At 58.2% G+C, this 17,318-nt stretch overlaps 2 long non-coding RNA genes across 2 annotated transcripts; one reads left to right on the top strand and one right to left on the bottom strand.

Moving 5' to 3' along the window:
• Positions 1–13,016: 13,016 nt before the first annotated feature.
• LOC144300754 (uncharacterized) lies at positions 13,017–14,431 on the bottom strand. Its single transcript, XR_013367532.1, has 3 exons — positions 14,330–14,431; positions 13,932–14,199; positions 13,017–13,743 (listed from the first exon to the last, which is right to left on the bottom strand). It is a non-coding gene; the product is annotated as an uncharacterized LOC144300754 (long non-coding RNA).
• Positions 14,432–14,481: 50 nt separating this feature from the next.
• On the top strand, positions 14,482–15,847 carry LOC144300753 (uncharacterized). The gene is made up of 3 exons (XR_013367531.1): positions 14,482–14,716; positions 15,155–15,221; positions 15,305–15,847. It is a non-coding gene; the product is annotated as an uncharacterized LOC144300753 (long non-coding RNA).
• Positions 15,848–17,318: the final 1,471 nt, after the last annotated feature.

Genomic DNA, 17,318 nt, shown 5'->3' with positions numbered 1-17,318 from the left:
TTTTCTCCAAAGTATAAAAATCATGGGAATCAAAAGATAAAAAATAAAAATAAATAAAAATAAACGAATAAATAAAAGCATGGGAATCAAGTATTTTTAAAGCAGGGTAACTGAAAAATTGTATATACAATCATAATAATTTTTGTTATATAAAATATATGTACACACACACATACGTATATGTGTATACATCCCCATTAGGTCACAGCTGAGGGAAGCCACAGCACGGTAATCAAAGAGAAAATTTTAAAAGCAGAGAAACACTACAAAGGAAAAACAGTAAGATTGACAACAGTTTTCACAATAGAAAAAATGGAATCCAGAAGACAATGGAAAGTGTCTTCAAAGTTTTGAGGAAAAAAAACCCTAATCGATTAAAAATGGTAGACACAGCAAATTGATTGTTTTTGAAAAACCACACTGAAATAACGGAATTGAACCAGGAAATCCTGCCCCTGGGAGCCCCGCTGTAGGTCACTCTAGGGGAAGGACCGCAGGACCTCGGAAGGAAGGTCTGGGAAGCAGCGAGCAACGCCGTGCACCAGGCCCCGTGAACGTGCTTAGATCTAAGTAAAAATGACCCGGGTGCAAACCACAGAGCTGCTTGGTCTCTGGCAGCCACGCAGACCTGGCCCGGGGAATAGCGGCAGAGAAGTGGGGCAGCGATGAGAGTTCAAGTGCTTTCAGGACTCCGCATCATTCGGGGGAGAAGAGGACCCTGTGGACTCACTGGAGTCTCTGTTGAGCGTGGAAGGGAGATTCCCAGAGCAGCCGTGAGGGGACGGCAGCGGAGCATCGGTGGGGTGGGAACGGTGGGGTGGCCCGAGAGCCAGGAGGGGCTGGGGACCCTGCAGAGTGAAGGCTCGGGGCGTCTGAAGACCCCGAATCAGACTGGGGTTCTGTGCCTCTCAGCTGTTGGATGAGCAGCTCCAGCGCCCGTGAGTGGGGAGCAAGGAGAATGGCCTTCCAGAAGGCTCTGCTGGTCAGGGTGGTGCCCCGGCGGAGGCCCAAGCCCCGTGCGCGGGAAGCACGCACCGCTCCAGCCAGGCACGCCGTTGGGATCTCTGAAAGTGGTGTTTTCGTCGCCCTAAGCAGGTAGATGGATTCTCTTTTCCAACAGAAGGGTGACGGTGACAGGTGACTCTGTGGGGCATCACCAGTCCCTAAGCTATAAGGCGAAGTGCTCTGCGATTGCAAGGTCTGCTCTCACCCCAAAATACACGCTGTGAAGACCCCCTATTTCACTTCTGTGTTGGTCATCACCTGCAGGGGACCGGGTAGTTTTATGTTCCCAGGGCTCGTCCCCTCTAAGGACAGTCTGTCTGTCCTTCCTTCCGCTAGCACTGTCGGCGGCGAGGAGGAAGAGGGAACACGTGCCACCACGATAGTCTCACACACCATCGACAGGACGTGCTGAAAAGGACTTTTGTTGTTGCGGGGTTTTTGCTTCTGTCATCGGAATGGGTGTTTCGGACCTCGAAGTGGCCTGTCGAACCCTCAGGGCCACCTCCTGGGGAAAGTGAACCTCTTTTGTACCAAACCAGGCGCTAATCATCTTTAGTTATTTTCAAAATTAACTTTCTCCCCAGGAATAGGATGTACGTCTTCATGCATCCAGCTATGGTACAAGCGATTTGGAGGCTGGAGGCCTCAAGGAGGCTTAGCTGGTGGGGAGAGAGAGAGAAACGGATCACATGAGGCTGCAGGGATTTTTGTGCGTGCGTCTGTGCGCCCCACAGAGACGGCAAACAAAGTGTGGATGCGTTTCTGAGAAGTGTTTTCTCTGGTCAGAAATGGTGTTTTTGGGGATCCCTGGGTGGCTCAGCAGTTTAGCACTGCCTTCAGCCCAGGGTGTGACCCTGGGGTCTCGGGATCGAGTCCCGCATCGGGCCCCTGCATGGAGCCTGCGTCTCCCTCTTGCCTGTGTCTCTGCCTCTCTCTCTGTGTCTCTCATGAATAAATAAATAAAATCTTTAAAAAAAAAAAAAGAATTGGTGTTTTTATCTTTGCCTCTGAGATGCTGTCAACAACCACTCACACATTTGAGAACAGTCTCTTGCGGGTGAGATAAGGAGAACGCTGGTAGCACCTGAGAATGTTGTCCTTGATGTCAAGTAACTCACGGGGAAGGAGAAGGTGTGGACATTTCGATTCTAAGCAACTGGTGATACTTATAAATCAATTTGTTTTGAGAATTTTCAGGGCCCCTGGGTGGCTCTGTCGGGGAAGCGTCTGCCCTCAGCTCAGGTCATGATCTCAGGGTCCTGGGATTGAGGCCCACATCAGGGGGGGCATCTGCTTCTCCCTCTGCCTCTCCCAACTACTCACTCTCTCTCTCTCTCTTCTCTCTCTCTCTTTTTCTCTGCTCGCTCCATCTCTCAAATAAATAAATTTTTTTTAAAAAAAAGAAAATTTTTAACACGATCATTTTCAATATCAAGCTCAAGCCTATTAAGCCTTTCATTGTAATCACGCTTATGGCTCGAGCCATCGTTTAGTTCTGAGTAGAGCCCCTTTGGCCGGAAGAGCAGGATCTGTGTGGGTGACACCTGTTCCTGGGTCACGGTGCTGGAACCCAACCCGGTGGGTTGGTATCCCCTCAAAATCCGGGTGCTGAGCCCCTGCCCCCGAGGTGGTGGTGTCTGGAGGTGGGACCTCCGGGGGCTGAGTCGGTGGTGGGCATGGAGTCTGCGTGATGGGACTAGCATCTTTATGACGGAGGCCCCAGGGAGCACCCTCCCCGCTCCGTCCTCGGGAGGCCTCAGCCAGGAGGGGCCGGCCACAATCAGGAAGGGGGTCCTCCCCCGACCCTGCTGGTTCGTTGGTCTTGCACTTGCAGCCCGCAGAACTGAGAACAGCACGTTGGTGTGGTGTGCAAGCCCCCACCCCACCCCCCCCCCCCGTCTGTGGTGTTTTGCTGTAACAACCAGAAGAGACTGAGGCACCCCCCGTGCTGACGCTTCCGCAGCCTCGGCACCCAGCTGCCTGTGTCCGTCTGCCGCCCTGGCCCCTGGAAGCTCCTCCACAGGGTTGCACTGCCCCTGGGCTGCCAGCACCTGCCCGTCTCCGGGTCTTGGGACCCCAGTGCCGTCTGCTTGCCCGATGCCATTAACCGGGTGCTGCCCACGTCAGCGGCCGTCCCCAGGCTGCTCTGCTCCTGCCTCTCGTGTTCCCTGGGACCCGGGGCAGGGTAGATCCAGAGTCTCGGAGGCCCCATCACGTGAGTGGCACCCACTAGGTGACGACAAGGGACAGTGGCTGCCCTCAGCTAATCAGCAGGAGATAATTTCAACCCACTTTATTCTAAAAGTAATTGATACAATTCAGTTTTCATTTACAAAAAAAAAAAATTATATCTTTAAGCCACATCATCGCTTACATTCTATTAATTGATTCCACAGGCAATTTTATTTTATAGATGCAGCGATTACTTTGTACAGAAAAGTCGGGAAATATTTTTAAATGATAGGAGTTTAGAGATGATTTAAATGGTACAAGTGAACCTTTTTAAAGTGCGAATTTTACAAATGTTAAGGGACGTGGCCTATGGCATGTTTTTCTTCTTTTAAGTTTTTTTTTTTTCTGCCTAAGATTTAACAAATGAGTATTTCAAAAAGAGACTCTTTTGGCTGTGGTTCAAGATAATGCAGATGATGGAGAAAGCTTGATGGGGGCAGGGGTGAGCTTTCTTTGCTTGGAAGCAATAGGAACTTCCTTGGGATAATTGAAGAGAAAAGGGAATGTGTAGGCTAGATCCTGGTGGCTCACTGCCCCGAGGATTCAGACAGACAGTGGCTAGCAGGTCGGGATATATAGCACATCATTCACTCTTCCGCAGATTTCAAATATAATTATAAGGTATTAGACGAAAATATTCACACTCTAAAACCCGTGCTTGGCATAATCATGAAAATCACTTGGGGTGATGCGATTTTCTTAGTTGTTTGACAATTTTCTTACCTTGGATTCTCACCTTCACCCCTGCATGTTCGCGTGGAAAAATCTGGCGCTTTGTGAGATTAGAAGGCAGATTGTGAGAAATTCAACACGGTGTTTACAAGTCGGGAGATACATTTTGTGAAGATGCACCTTAAAAGATTCTCTGAGTATAATTCTTCTCGCCTCTAACTACTCAGCTTGTTCACTTGATAAGCATCGTCTTGGGTGGCCCATGTGCTTGGGTGGAGGTGATGTTTTCCCATATTTAGGTCTACTTATATGTCCCCCCTCACAGGGGCTGGCCCAGACCACCCTTCTCCTGACGGGCAGATGCACAGTGCGTGTTTTGCTCGCTGCTCTTGGCACACCCGTGTTCTCGAGGGAGGTTTTCTATCGTGGCCCGGTTTTCAACGAGGGAGCAAGTGAACCTCGGTGGCTGCGCCACGGAGGGTTGTTGCTGGTCGCCCTCGGCAGCCACGGGAAAGGCCTCCCAGACCCGAAGCTAATGACTTGGTGCCGCGAGTCTACGAGCAAATGGCAGGCAAGACAAACTGGAGTAAATGTACTTTAGTAAAGTGAGCTCCAGCCAGGGGTGCTTCACTCTCCATCTTAGTTTAAATACTAGAGGCCGTCAAATGGGTGCCCAGAAATTGCTCCCTTGCTCGCTCACATGCCGGTGCACGTGTGTGACGCCATGTGCATGTACACGGAGGCGCATCTTCAGCAAAAATGAAGAAACATGAACAGTGACGAGGCAGTGGGCACTGCCTAGGCTTTGAGGCTGTGCATGTTCGTGGGAAGCATCCCTCCAGCTGCGGCTCCGAGCCAGATGGACAGAAGGCAGAGCTTCCCTCGCTGCAGGGATTTGAGAAGTTCTCCCTCCACGGACGCCTCGCTATTTCCGACCGTGGAGCCCACACTGCAGTTTTCACGGGTTGTGGATGGCTAATCCCAGGGCCGCAGCTTGGCCGGAGGGGCCCGCAGCCCGTGGGCTCAGCAGCATGCACATCGCATGCCAAGGTGGTCCCAGGGAGGAGTCCAGTGTCCACTGTAGAGCTGAGCCAGGAGCACTCTGAGCAGCAGGAAACTGAGCAGGAAACAAGGGAGCCCACGGCATCTGCCATGGACTCGGGGAACAGGTATAGGCCCTGCCCCGGGTGGAGGACGGAGGACGGGGAACCTGGGATGCTGTCTACAGGGTGGGCGTGGGCTGCAGCGACGCTCTCCCGGCGGGAAGGGGCAGGTGAGCACCCCGCCACCTGATGATAGACTGACGCTTCTGTCCTCATTGGTGGTGTAGGCCCCACAATTCAGGCACACGGTGTCCAGTAGCCCAAGGGAGGAGGTAAGGGGGGGAGCCAGTTCCACGGCTACCAGCTTTGCCAAGCAGAGAAACCACCTTTCAGGCAAGATGGCTCATGGTGGAGGAGGTTCCAGAACACTGAGGAGTTGTGAGAAAGGGACAGCCGCTGGGACAACCAGAAAGGGACAGAGTCCTCTGCTTGGTGGAGTGCTAGGGTGACTTCTCAAACTGCCACCATGAATCTGGATGCCTTCGGAGGTGTGTGGAGGTTCACACACCAGATTCTGGGCTCGCTTTCAAGCCAGTGTCCCCTTTTTGTAGCAGACGGTGCGGCAGACACCTAGTGAGGCCCATGGCCCTGCCCCCTGGTGCTATCCCTGCCCTGGGGTGTGGGCAGGACAGGGGACTCCCTCCCAGCCACAGAGTACAGCAAAGGCAACAGGGGAGTGTGTGAGCAACTGGCTGTAACACCCCCTCCTCAAGACTCTCTCCTTCGTTGGCTGCAGGCAGACGAGCCACCACGCATGAGCTGCCCATAAAGCGGGCCACCAACCAGCAAAGTGCTGAGGCCCCGTAGCCACGCTGGGCTGAACGCTGTGACCCACGAGGAGCTCAGAAGCATGTCCTTCCCCAGTCGAGCTGCGGATGAGACCCCAGCCCCTTGCAGGACCCGGCTGAGCTGTGCTCAGACTCCTGAGCCACGGAAACCAGGAGAGGATAATGGGTCTGGTCTTCAGCACTGAGTGGGTGGATGTGCACGGCAGCAGGTCACAGCCGGCTGGTCATTCCCCCATGCATCGAGTGGAATAACAGCTCATCACAGAACCAGTAGGGTCTCCTGCGTCCCCGTTCGCCAGCCTTGACTGACTGCTTGGGTCATCCTCGGCAGGTGGAAGTGAAGCCAGCCCCACAGGCCCCCAGATGCCCTGCCCTGCCCCATGCATGTCTTGGTCTTCATGAGGGTGGCTGGCGGCCAAGGGCTCGTGCCTTACCGCATGCAGACAGCAGTCACCTGGCACACCGTGTTTTTGGCCAGACTCCCATTTGCCAACCCCAACTGAAGACCAGTCTCTACGGCAGAAATAGTGGGAGACGTAACAACAGCAAAAACACCCCAAGAACCCTCCACATTAAGTATTCACCTGGCACCGCGGGCCATACCATCACTTATATTTTCAACGTTCTGCAGAATCTCAAGCCAGTGTGTGGTCGTTTCTGAAATGAGATGAGGAGTAAGAACTGCCTTTGAAAACAAAGTCACGGAGCAGGTGGTTGCCACCAGCGGCCCTTGGTCGGCTGTCCCCACCTCCCGGCAGGAAGCGTGCTGGAGCAGAGTGAGTGGACGAGGCCTCATGGTCCAGGTGCCGAGCCGGGCACAGCTTCAGGCCCAGCGTGGAGGTCGTGAAGGTCGCAAAGGTCGCAGCTCAGAGTCCTGCTTTCTGGTTGACAATTGCTTCTCACTCCATTTTATTTATTTATTTATTGTTATTATTATTATTATTATTATTATTATTATTATTATTATTATTCCAAGGTTGTGAATTTTGGTGATCTCACGGTTTAAAATGAACAAACAAGCGGGCATTTGCAGCTTTCGGGGATAAGCACCCCAGGCAGAGAGCGCAGGTCCTGGGTCCCCCACAGCCCCTTCCTATGGTGGTTCTTCCCGCTGCTCCCTCCCTGCCGGCAATGGCGCAGGGCTGCGCGGAGGGCTGTGGGCTGTGTCCCTCTAACCTCCCAGGTGTCCCTCCCAGGGCATTAGCGGGACGGAGAAGGTGCTCCTGTGACAGCAGAGCTCTTGTCTCCCCGTTAACAGCTGAACGTCCACGCAGCGGTCGCAGACGGATCCTCCACCCCACGCTTGCTGCTCCGCACAAAGGCCCCAAATTGTTGTTTTGTCATTTCTCAAACAACAGGAGGTGCCTACTATCATCCGAGAGATAGTACATTCCCACTGTCTCCTTCACCAGGTGTCCCCGAGAGGCGCGGAGCCAGGGCTCGGAGGTGGGTGTTGGGTTTTCATTGACAGCGACACTGAGCAAAGTGTATCTCCCACGTCCTGGGAGTGGGTGTTTGTTCAACAACTGGGAGCAGAGCGACTGGGGGGATAGGGCAGGCCTCTGACACGCTCCAGGCAGCGTCCCCAGGGCACAGGCCTGTGTCTGACCCCCTCCGCCCAGCCGGGTGCTGCATCCCCTCGGTCCCCACACCCTGAAGGGCAAGAACGCTTGAAGGTGAATGGGCACCACCTCTGGGTGGCTTCATGCAGCAAGCTCTGGAGAGTGGCCCCAATGGGGACCCAGGACACGTGGGAGAGGCCAGGTGTGACTGTCCCCCTTCTGGAGCCGGTGCGGAGCGAGGGCCGGCACCCCTGGTACAGCATGGGACAGATATCCCGAGGCGGTCCCCGAGGCCAGCAGCTCCCCGTCCGGCCAGGGCTCCTGTCTACGCCTGCAGGGCTTCGGATGGGACACCCTGCACAAGGGGGCCCACGTTCCCGACCCCAAGGTGCCCGCAGGGTGTGGGCAGTGCTCCGGGAAGGAGCCCCCGTGCCGGGCTGGCCTCTGGGGACGCTGGGCTACCATGGGAGCACTGAGTGTCCCAGGAGGCCAACACCGAGCACCTGCTACGGTGACGCTGTTCAGGCACCTGGGATCTGACGACCCCGTCCTCCTGGCCGTTGCATTACAAGATCAGTGGACGTATCTTCCCCCCATCAGGAAACCAAAGCGCCTCCCCCGAGTCACGGTTCGCTCCCTGGCCCACCGTCCGTGCCCGGGGTCACGCCTTCCAACGCCGCGTGTCCCCTCCTGTTTCTCCCGGGTCAGTGCAGCTCCTCGTGTGTCTGTGGCCGCGGGACTCTGGGGCTCCCTGGACGCTGCACCTCAATCCTCGTCCTGCCCTAGATGGGCTCTACGGCTCGGATTCCCTGCTGCCTTCTCCCGCGTGGCCGTTCGCTTTGCCTGTCACTGTTCAGGGCACGTGTCCCTGCTTCGCTGTCATGTAACCCTGACCGGGTCACCGGGTCCTTGCATGCCTGAGAGTCTCCCGAATTCACAGTCACCTCTCAGCCAAAGACCCCATAGGCCTCTCCATCCCTTGTTCACTATCAGCCTAGGGGAGTGTTGGGCCTTCCCCTGATGCAGCCCTGGAGATGTGACCGCAGACTCCGGGCGCGTCTGCCCACGTGCTTGGGGGTCTGTGCCACGTGTGAAGAGACGGGATTTTCTTGCTCCCCCAAGACCCATATCCTGTGACCCCGTGGCCCCCAAGGGGGCCACACAGTAGGGCACGGTGGTTTCAGGAATGGGCCGTGTTGATGTGGGCAGGACAGGCTGGTGAGGCCCTGGGAGGTGGTTGGGTCCGAGGCCCCAGCACGAAGGCCCCAGAGGATGCGGCCAGGTGACATTGCAAGGACAGCCCCGTCCCGGGGACATGGGGGCCTTCCTGAAACCCGGCCACCCTGAGAGCCGCGGCTCCGCAGCCTGAGCCCGGGCCAGCAGTGGGCTCCCTCTTGTCCCCTGAGGTCCTCAGGCTGCGGCCCCACGAGGACAGCAGTGGTGGGAGTGAGGAGGAGACGCTCTGACCCTCTGCCTCCATCCACGCCGGCCGGTCGGGGCCACCAGGCCTTTCCGTGCAGCCTCCCGCCACCTGCTCTGGACATGCCCACCGCTTGCTGGGACCCCTCCTCGGCCTTATGTCCAAGGGCCCCCGGGGAGCTGGATGGCAGGAGCCACACCCCGGCCGCTGCCCAGCCCCCCAAGGCCCATAGGACCCTCGGCTCTGTGACGGGGTCGACGCACCTGCCGGCTGCCAGGGATGCTCCACGTTTGTACCCAGGATGCCCCTGAGATGGCCTGAGCCCCTGCGCCCTCTCCAGGGTGCCCAGTGTGAACAACAAAGCATGAGGCTCCTCCACGAGGGACAATTTTGCAAGCGCGTCTCTTTGATCAGGACGTCCCAGCCCCCCCCCCCCCCCCCCCCCCCCCGGCCAGGAGCCAGGCCCCGGATGGAGGAATCTCCCTCGGCACCGGGGCCACCACCAGGGCTAGGATGCGACACCGCCGAGGTGGCAAAGCGACTGAAAACCACGGTAAGAGTGACCGCTCTTGTCCTTGCCTTGCCCAGGGCCCAGGGCTCGTGAGGCGGCCACGGGAAGCTGCGGGGGACACGGGCCGCCAGACCTGCCTCGGGTTGTGGACTTGAACACAACTCTTAACTGGGGTCACCCGCGTTTACACAGTCTGTGCCTTTTCTTCCGTGCTTGGCGTGCGGCCCTATGAAAACCTGTCACGCACACGGAGACGAGTCACCCTCAATGACCCTGGAAGCTGCCGTGGGCGGCGTGGTCCCCCCACAGGCTGCCCTGGGGCCACCCCTCTGCCCCGTGACAGGGTCCCTCCCGGAGCATCACAGACGTGGAGCCGTGGAGCGTCCCTGCGCTCGCAGGAGCCCTGGAGCCCTGCGGCGCCGTCGTGGGCCTCACTGCCCACCCACCTTCCGTCGCCGCGGGCCATCGCCCCTGCCGATCTGTCACAGCTTACCGACCCGTTGGCCTCTCGGAGACTGTCCGAGTTGTTTCGCATCGGGGGCAACTACAGATGAAACTGCTGTGAGCACCTGGGGACAGGTGCGCGTGTGAGCACCAGCGTCCATTTGTCCGGGTGGACGCCCCGGCCGTCCCGCGGTGGGAAAGCCCCGGACAGTTGCGTTCCTCCCGGCAGCCCACGGGGCTTCTGGTGTTCTGCATCCCCGTCGGCACATGCCGTCCTCCCTGCTGGTTGTTGTGTCCACCCTAGCAGATGCCTCGGCTCGTTGGCCCCAGCGGCCACTTGGGTGGTGCCCGTGATGCGAAGCCTGAGACACACTCTCCATGTGCCGACTCAACAACACTCGGTCTCTACAGAAGCGACATCTGTGGGTCTTGGGTCAAGAAGTGTCTGCTCAAGTCCTTTGTCAAACTTCTGATTGGGTTCCTTGATTTCTTATTATTGTGTCCAGAAAATTCTTGATATATTGTAGACACAGCCTCGTCACAGATGTGACTTGAGCGTATTTTCTCCCAGTCGGTGGCTTCTGCTTCTATTCTCATGATTTTGCAAACGTTTTCAATGACATTCCGGTTATCAGTTCTCTGGATTGTACCTTCGGGGTCACGCCGGATACAGCCTCGCCTAGCACGGGGTCAAGAAGAATTCCTCTTTTTTTTTTTTCTAATTTTTATTTATTTATGATAGTCACAGAGAGAGAGAGAGAGAGAGGCAGAGACACAGGCAGAGGGAGAAGCAGGCTCCATGCACTGGGAGCCCGACGTGGGATTTGATCCCGGGTCTCCAGGATCGCGCCCTGGGCCAAAGGCAGGTGCCAAACCGCTGTGCCACCCAGGGATCCCAAGAATTCCTCTTACAGTTTCTCCTAAAACTCTTATGGTTTTCCATTCTCCACGTAGACCTATGATGCACTTTGAGTTAGTTTTTCTACAAGGTGTGAGGTAGTGGCTGCTGTTCAGATTGCCCCCCCACCCCCACCCCGCGTACTCGAGGACTTCCACTAGGCGGCCCGTTCCCATTCCCCTTCTTTACCAGCTGTGGGTATTACTGAAGATGTGATGGCAGGAGGTATGGCAGCTGTTTGGGGATCACGAGGTGAAGTGCCTCATGGACCAATACCGTGGCAAGAACCGTGGAGCAAGCGAATAGGAGAAGCCAGCAAACCCAACATGGGACCTGGTACCTCCAGCCAACGTCTTTATAACTTAAGATAATATTTCAAGGGCGCCCGGGTGGCTCAGTCGGTGAAGCGTCTGCCTTCAGCTCAGGTCACGATCCCGGGGGCCTGGGATGGAGCGCCCACATCCTGCTCCCTTCTCCCCACCCCACCCCACACTCATGCTTCCTCTCGCTATTTTTCTGTCTAAGTCAATACAATATCTCTTAAAAAGACATCAATTATTTGAGTTTTATTCCACTTCCATTTTCGTGCATCCGAGGAGCTTGTGCACACGGCTTTGCCTTCACCTACCATTCGATCTGAAAGCCCACATTCATAAGCCAATAGAAAGTGTGGGTCTTTCCCGCTGTGTGTGCCTTCTGGAAGGTGAAGGAAGGAAGAGCTTCTGAGGCCACAGCCATCAGTTACGAACCTGAGTCTACCCAACATTTCAAAATAAGGGTGATGGATACATCAAGGGATGGAGGGCCGATGGCGGAAAGTGCCCGAGTCCCCCCTAAACGAGAAAGCAGAGGCCTGGGGCGGTCACCTCGGGGCACGGCTGAGTTGGACTCTGCCCAGCTGGGCTCCGTAATAAGGTCTCAGCTCTGGGTTCCTCACCAGCCCTTCTTGGGACCAGGGTGGTGGCCAGGAGACAAGGTCGACCTTCCAGAGAGGCTGCCGCTGGACGCCCCAGCCACATCTTCCATGAGTCTATTAGTAACGGAGGTGAGAGGACCGGGGGCGGGTGTGGTCCTCGCGAACCCGGCCGCAGCCCCAGAGGGGCGGATCCGAGCTCGCCGTGTGCTTGCCCGGGGCTGCCCGGAGGGCGCTGGTGGACACACGCCAGAGCTTCTGCAAATAGCGACCCTGCCGGGGGCGGGGGGGGTGGTTAGTGCCCTGGGGACGCGAGCTCAGCAAGGCCATCTTCCACAGATGCGGGCCCTGCCTTCCCAGGGCAATTTAGGTTACTTTGTAGATTGGATGGAAATGCATTTTGAATATTGATGCTAATGGTGTCAAAGGTTCACCATCAGCCTCCAGAGCCCTAATTTTAGAGCTCCCGGTGCATCTGTGGGAGAGAACAGGTTGGGAGTGTCTAGAGCCATTGCCGTGGTCGGGGGCTAATAGCTCGGCTGTCCACCTTTCTGGCACCGGGAGCATCGGGAGGCGAGGATCGCAGACGCTTGCGATGCAATCAAAGAAATCCTCTGAATACCCGGAGTCTGTAAAAGTCTGCGTAGCAGCAGCCGGGTCTGGCTCCCGAGAAGGAGTGGTGATGAGATCCGGGGGTTCGATCGACGTACTGGGCAGGTCCCTCGGGACACAGGGGTGAGGAGGGGGACAGGGCCGGAGGGAACCTCAGCAGGGAGGGCGTCTGTTGGAGGGCGGCGTCACGGCAGTGAACCCTAGCAGCAGCCGGGGAGCGTGCACCTGCTGGGGGGGTGCCAGGAGCCTGCACTGCCGTCCCTCCTCGCCCTGCCCCCTCTTCCCGCTCTTCACATCCCCCCATTCCCAGCACGGCTTCTGCGGCTTCTGCGGGACCCCTGCCAGCCCCATTTCAAAGAGGCTTGTTCAGAAGAGCGCCGAAAGCTGCGCTTGGACCGAGGCCATCACGGGGCCTCCCCGTCGCCCTCCTCCACCCGTCGGATTCCCCCTTCCTCTTGGCCCCCACTCTTTCCGCTGCTTTGCTTGGTGGGGTCACTGGCTGTCGTCCCTGAGGGGGCTGAGCCCCGGCTTGCCGGGTCTTTTTCAGGCCGTGGATGCCGTCCCCCCCCCGTGTGGAGTGTAAAGGGGGCATAGGCTGGGCCGATGCCCCAGGGCTCCCCCAAGTGCCCACATTTCTCTCTGTTCCCCTCGCAGGCTCCGAGGCACGCAGGACGGACGGGAGACAGCTGACGACCCCTGCTGAGGCCTGCTGATGCCTGCGCGCCAGGAGCGTCTCCGGACCCTCGTGGGTTTCCTCCAGGTCGAGGCTGGAAGGGAGACCAGCTTGCGGTTTTGAGAAATGACAGCAGGTGGGGAAGAGCAGCCAACGATCAGGACCCATTTTTTTAATGGAAGAATGAAAAGGGGATTTGAGGGGCTGGACTGTTCGATGCCCAGCGTTGAGCACGCCAGCATCCCATAAGCCACCGCCCCTCTCAGTGCCCTGGAAGCCTCCCTCTGGTCAAGGAAGATGGAACGACTGCTCCCTGCCGTCCAGCAGCCAGCTAGCCGGTGGTGATTCCGTGCAGATGCGCCGGGACAGTCGCACCCTGAAGGATGCCTCTGCCTCGTGTCCATATGACACCCCGGAGTCAGGAGGGGCAGATGCAGAGATGGGAGTGGGGTGGGGAGGGGTCAGGGAGGGAAGGTGCGAGCCTGAGTATTAGGGCAGCAGAGGGACCAAGATCCCCCAGAAAGCGTCACCCATGGGCCACAGCACGGTCCCTGCAGGTGGGGTCTCCCAGACAGGCCGCTGGAGGCCCCCTGCCCCTCACTGCGACGGGCACGTGACCTGGAGACTACTGGCCTGGGGCGAGCTAGACCACGAGAGGCTATGTCAGGGGGCCGTCTGCAGGGTGCCTTCCAGGACCAACCAGGACTCCCAGATCAGGGAGGCGGAGGCCGGAGTGCAGCCAGGGCTGGTCATGGGTGCTCCTAGGTGGTGAGCAAGGTCGGGCTGTCAGCTGCCGGGATGGGAGGAGGACAGCGGGGCGCAGGGCAAGGGGGCGGCCTGTGGCCTGCACCTGGCGGGAGGACGCAGTCCAGTCTCCTCACCTCACTCCGCTTCTCCTTTCCGGACGGTTCTGCACAGGAGGGAGGGGGGATCCGTCGAGACGAGAGGCTCCGATGGGTTCTCAGGAGCGCCCCTGCCCCACCTGCAGGTTCCCAGCCGGGGGAGGAAGGCGGGCAGGGGCGACCCGTCGTGGCCCCGAGACTCGCACACCGATTGCCCGAGCACAGGGACCGTGTCTCCTCCTCTGAGAAAGGGCACCTGGCATTGAGAAGGACCGACCCCGCGGGGTTTCTCCACTTCGGGAGCTGGGGCTGCAGGGCTTGCAGAAGCTTGCTGACCCCACTGCAGCATGCCGTCCTGAGAGCTGGGGAGCCGGGCCAGCAGCCGGGGGGCCCGTGTGTCCCAGGCCGACCCGTGTGGCTCCCAGACCACTGGGCGCTCTTGCCTTAAGCAGCAGGACAGAGCTGGTTTTCAGGAGCCTCGCAGTTCCCTTCCCGAGGACCTGGGAGTCCCTGGGGTCCTGCGCCTGCAGAAAGATGCTGGTATGGAAGTGACCCTGGGGTCCCCAGGAGGTGACCTCAGCCTCCCCCGTGGCTGCTCCCAGGGCAGCCCTGCTCATCCTGCACACGCTGGGTGGACTCAGGGCGGGCTTGCACCTGTCCTCCCTCACCGCCATCCTCAGGGAGCCAAAGGCTCTGGGTTAGGGAACCCTAAGGCGCAAGAAGCCGCAGCTCCTGTTGCCCACCCCTCTTTCCTACAGTCACCATGGCAACAAGAACAGATGTGTTGTCTCCCTTCTTCACCTGCCAGAGCACTTGAGTGGGGACAGCTGAGCTTCTCCTGATCCCTTACCTGCAATAGAGCACTAATTATAGTCGCAGGGAGGGGTCAGAGGGCAGGAGGAGGAGGAAAGCCAACATCTGTGCAGAGGCCGTGGGAGCCAGGCCCGCTGCTGGTCCTGGTGACCCGGGATGTCCTTGGGTCTGCGCCAGGTGACCCGGCTCTAGGAAAGGCTTTTTCTGCAGCTCCCAGGCCCGTGATAGGTGACTCTGTCCCCATCCTGAGCCCTGGGGGACCTCACCTGAGTCCAGGGCAGCCCAGGGCGCCTGCATGGAGACCTCAGATGACAGCGAGGCCCCCTGACTCCCAGGGAAGGCCTGTTCCAGCCCCTGTCATGCCACTGGCCCATGTCTATGGTGTAGGGAAGGGTCACCGTGTCCTTCCTTGGGACTGGGATTGAGAGAGGGAGAAAGGGGCATAGGGAAGGAGAGAGGGAGAGAGAGAGGGAGAGGGATGGAGAGAAGGAGGGAGAGAGGGGGGAGAAGGAGAGAGAAAAGGAGAGAAGGAGGGGGTGGGGGGAGGCAGAGAAGGAGGGGAGTCGGAGGGTGAGGAGGGAGGCAGGGGGAGCAACAGGAGGAGGACGGAGGAGGGAGAGATTTCTTGCTTGGCTTCCCGCCCCCTCCCCCCCCCCCCCGTTTCAGCTTCCTGGAGGTACAGCTTATGAGAGCTGGAGACGCCACACAAACAGCTCCCAAATACGGACCGCAGGTAAAATTCACCTTGACATGTGACTGGGAAAACAGAACACATTTTCTATGTTTTTTTTTTAAGTTTTTATTTATTTATTTGAGATCGAGAGAGAGAGAAGGAGGAGAAGCCGAAGGAGAGGGAGAAGCAGACGCCCCGCTGAGCAGGGAGCCCGACGTGGGACTCGATCCCAGGACCCCGGGATCATGAGCTGAGCCGGGGGCAGACGCTTCTCCCATGGAGCCCCCGGGCGCCCCTGTCTTCTGTTTCCTATTCGGTGCCTGCTTCCTGCCCGGTGGGAGCGGATCACCCTGGAGGTGCCGGCGACGGGATGAGACATGGCTCCGCCCTCCTAGTGTCTCGGCTCCGTCAGCGACGGATGGACTTTCACAAAATACATGTCCAGCTAATTAGTAATCTGACAAAATTATGCAAATGGCCACAGTTTGGCCAGAACTTTTTTTTTTTTTTTTTTTTGGCCAGAACTTTTATTTTTTTTCTGACTGGATTTTTTTTCCTGCTAAACATGGAAATCGGTCACAGATCAGTTCCAGGTTATCGTGAAGCCCGAATAAGCCTGTATTTTTTTTTTCCTATTTGCTTTAAGGCGCATCTCAGTGTGACCACACACCTCAAAGAAATAAATTTGACCCCCAAAGCCTCAAAGTCTCAAATGAATATTCACGGGCGGCTTTCTTCTGGGGGCACGAGGACAAACCGCACCGTGGGTCGCACGGCGAGGTCTCCCACTTCCCCGGGTCGTTATCTCCCCACAGTCCCATGCAATATGGGCAGGTGCCCCCAGAGCCTCGCTAGGGACGAGCCTCTCCGGACAAGAGGACCGTCACCCTCCTCGTGGCCCCAGGCCCCTGGCCACGGCCACAAACACGCAGAACCGGCGTGCGGCCCGTCCTGGTCACAGCCGGGCTGCGCTCCCCTTCCTGGGGCTCCTGGGACACGGGGAGTAACAGGGAACAATGTGGGGGACACGGGCTCCGGGACGTCCCCTTGATGGATGGACACCCTGTGCCTGGAGCCTCTGTCACCCACCCAGGCTGGGCCAGAAGGCCGCATTGGCAGGTGCTCTCCTGGCGTCCTGGACCCCAGGCCTGACCTCGCCCAGACACACAGCCTTGTCCCTTGGGAGCCGCCTTGTCCCTGGCTGAGCAGGAGGCAGGGGCAGAAACGATGAGGCGGATGGAGGGGAATCGCCCGCCAGAGAAGGAGAAACAGGAGAATACGGGACGATGGACGTCGAGTGAGGGGCTGCAGAAGAGGAGCTCGGGCAGGCGTCCCCAGGAGGCCGCCCTGGGGCTGGGAGGTGTCCCCCGTGGCCGCGCAGGGGCTGACATGTCATCCGTGCCCAGCCACCGTCCGCTACAACCGCAGGGGATGGAGCGAGTGCCACTGCCTGTCCCCTGCTGCCGCTTTCTCTGGAGCAATGTTAAGAGCTCGGCTTCACCTGAGCACCTGCTTGTCGGGGCTGAGGGGGAGGGGCTGTGGGCTCGTTGTCAAGCAGCTCGGGGTGACCAAGCCCTTCCCCAGGCCCCCACTCCATGATGTGTCTGGAAAGGAAATGTGATCTGGATTGGCCTTGTCTTCCACACCTATGGGTTTAGTGCGACATATTCCGAAGGTGAGAGCCGGGGACGGCGGGGGGCAAGGAGCAAGCCTGGCTGAGTAGCGACAGCCCCTCCTGGCCTAACCCAGGTCTGGCACGAGCTGTCTTCCTGGGGTTGCATCCTTGTCCTGGATGTGCCTCCTTCCCTCAGTACATCTTCCTGGGACCCCAGGAGAGGGCGGATGCTTCCAGAGATGCTGGGGACTCGTAGGACAGAAGACGGAGCAGGTCGGCGACGTAGTTGTTTGACACAACCCCATGGATGACGTTTGAGAGGCGTGAAGCGACCAGGGCTGTCCTGCTGGGAAGGCGCGCCCTGGAAGCCCCACCTCGAGCTCACGCACACGGGCTCACCCCCCTGACAGGTCGTGGCCGGGTGGCCTGACCCCCGGTGTGGGGGGTGGCGTGCACCGTTGGCTCCTGAGATCCCGGAGCAGGTGAGGCGCCCAGAAGCTGCGCGCCGGTCCAGTAGGGGAGCCGGGACGTGGGAGCAGGAG

This window comes from Canis aureus, chromosome 29 (genome assembly GCF_053574225.1).
Source record: "Canis aureus isolate CA01 chromosome 29, VMU_Caureus_v.1.0, whole genome shotgun sequence".
NCBI classification, from domain to species: domain Eukaryota; kingdom Metazoa; phylum Chordata; class Mammalia; order Carnivora; family Canidae; genus Canis; species Canis aureus.
The sequence above is the reverse complement of the archived record's forward strand: the minus strand, read 5'-3'. Positions and strand labels throughout refer to the sequence as shown.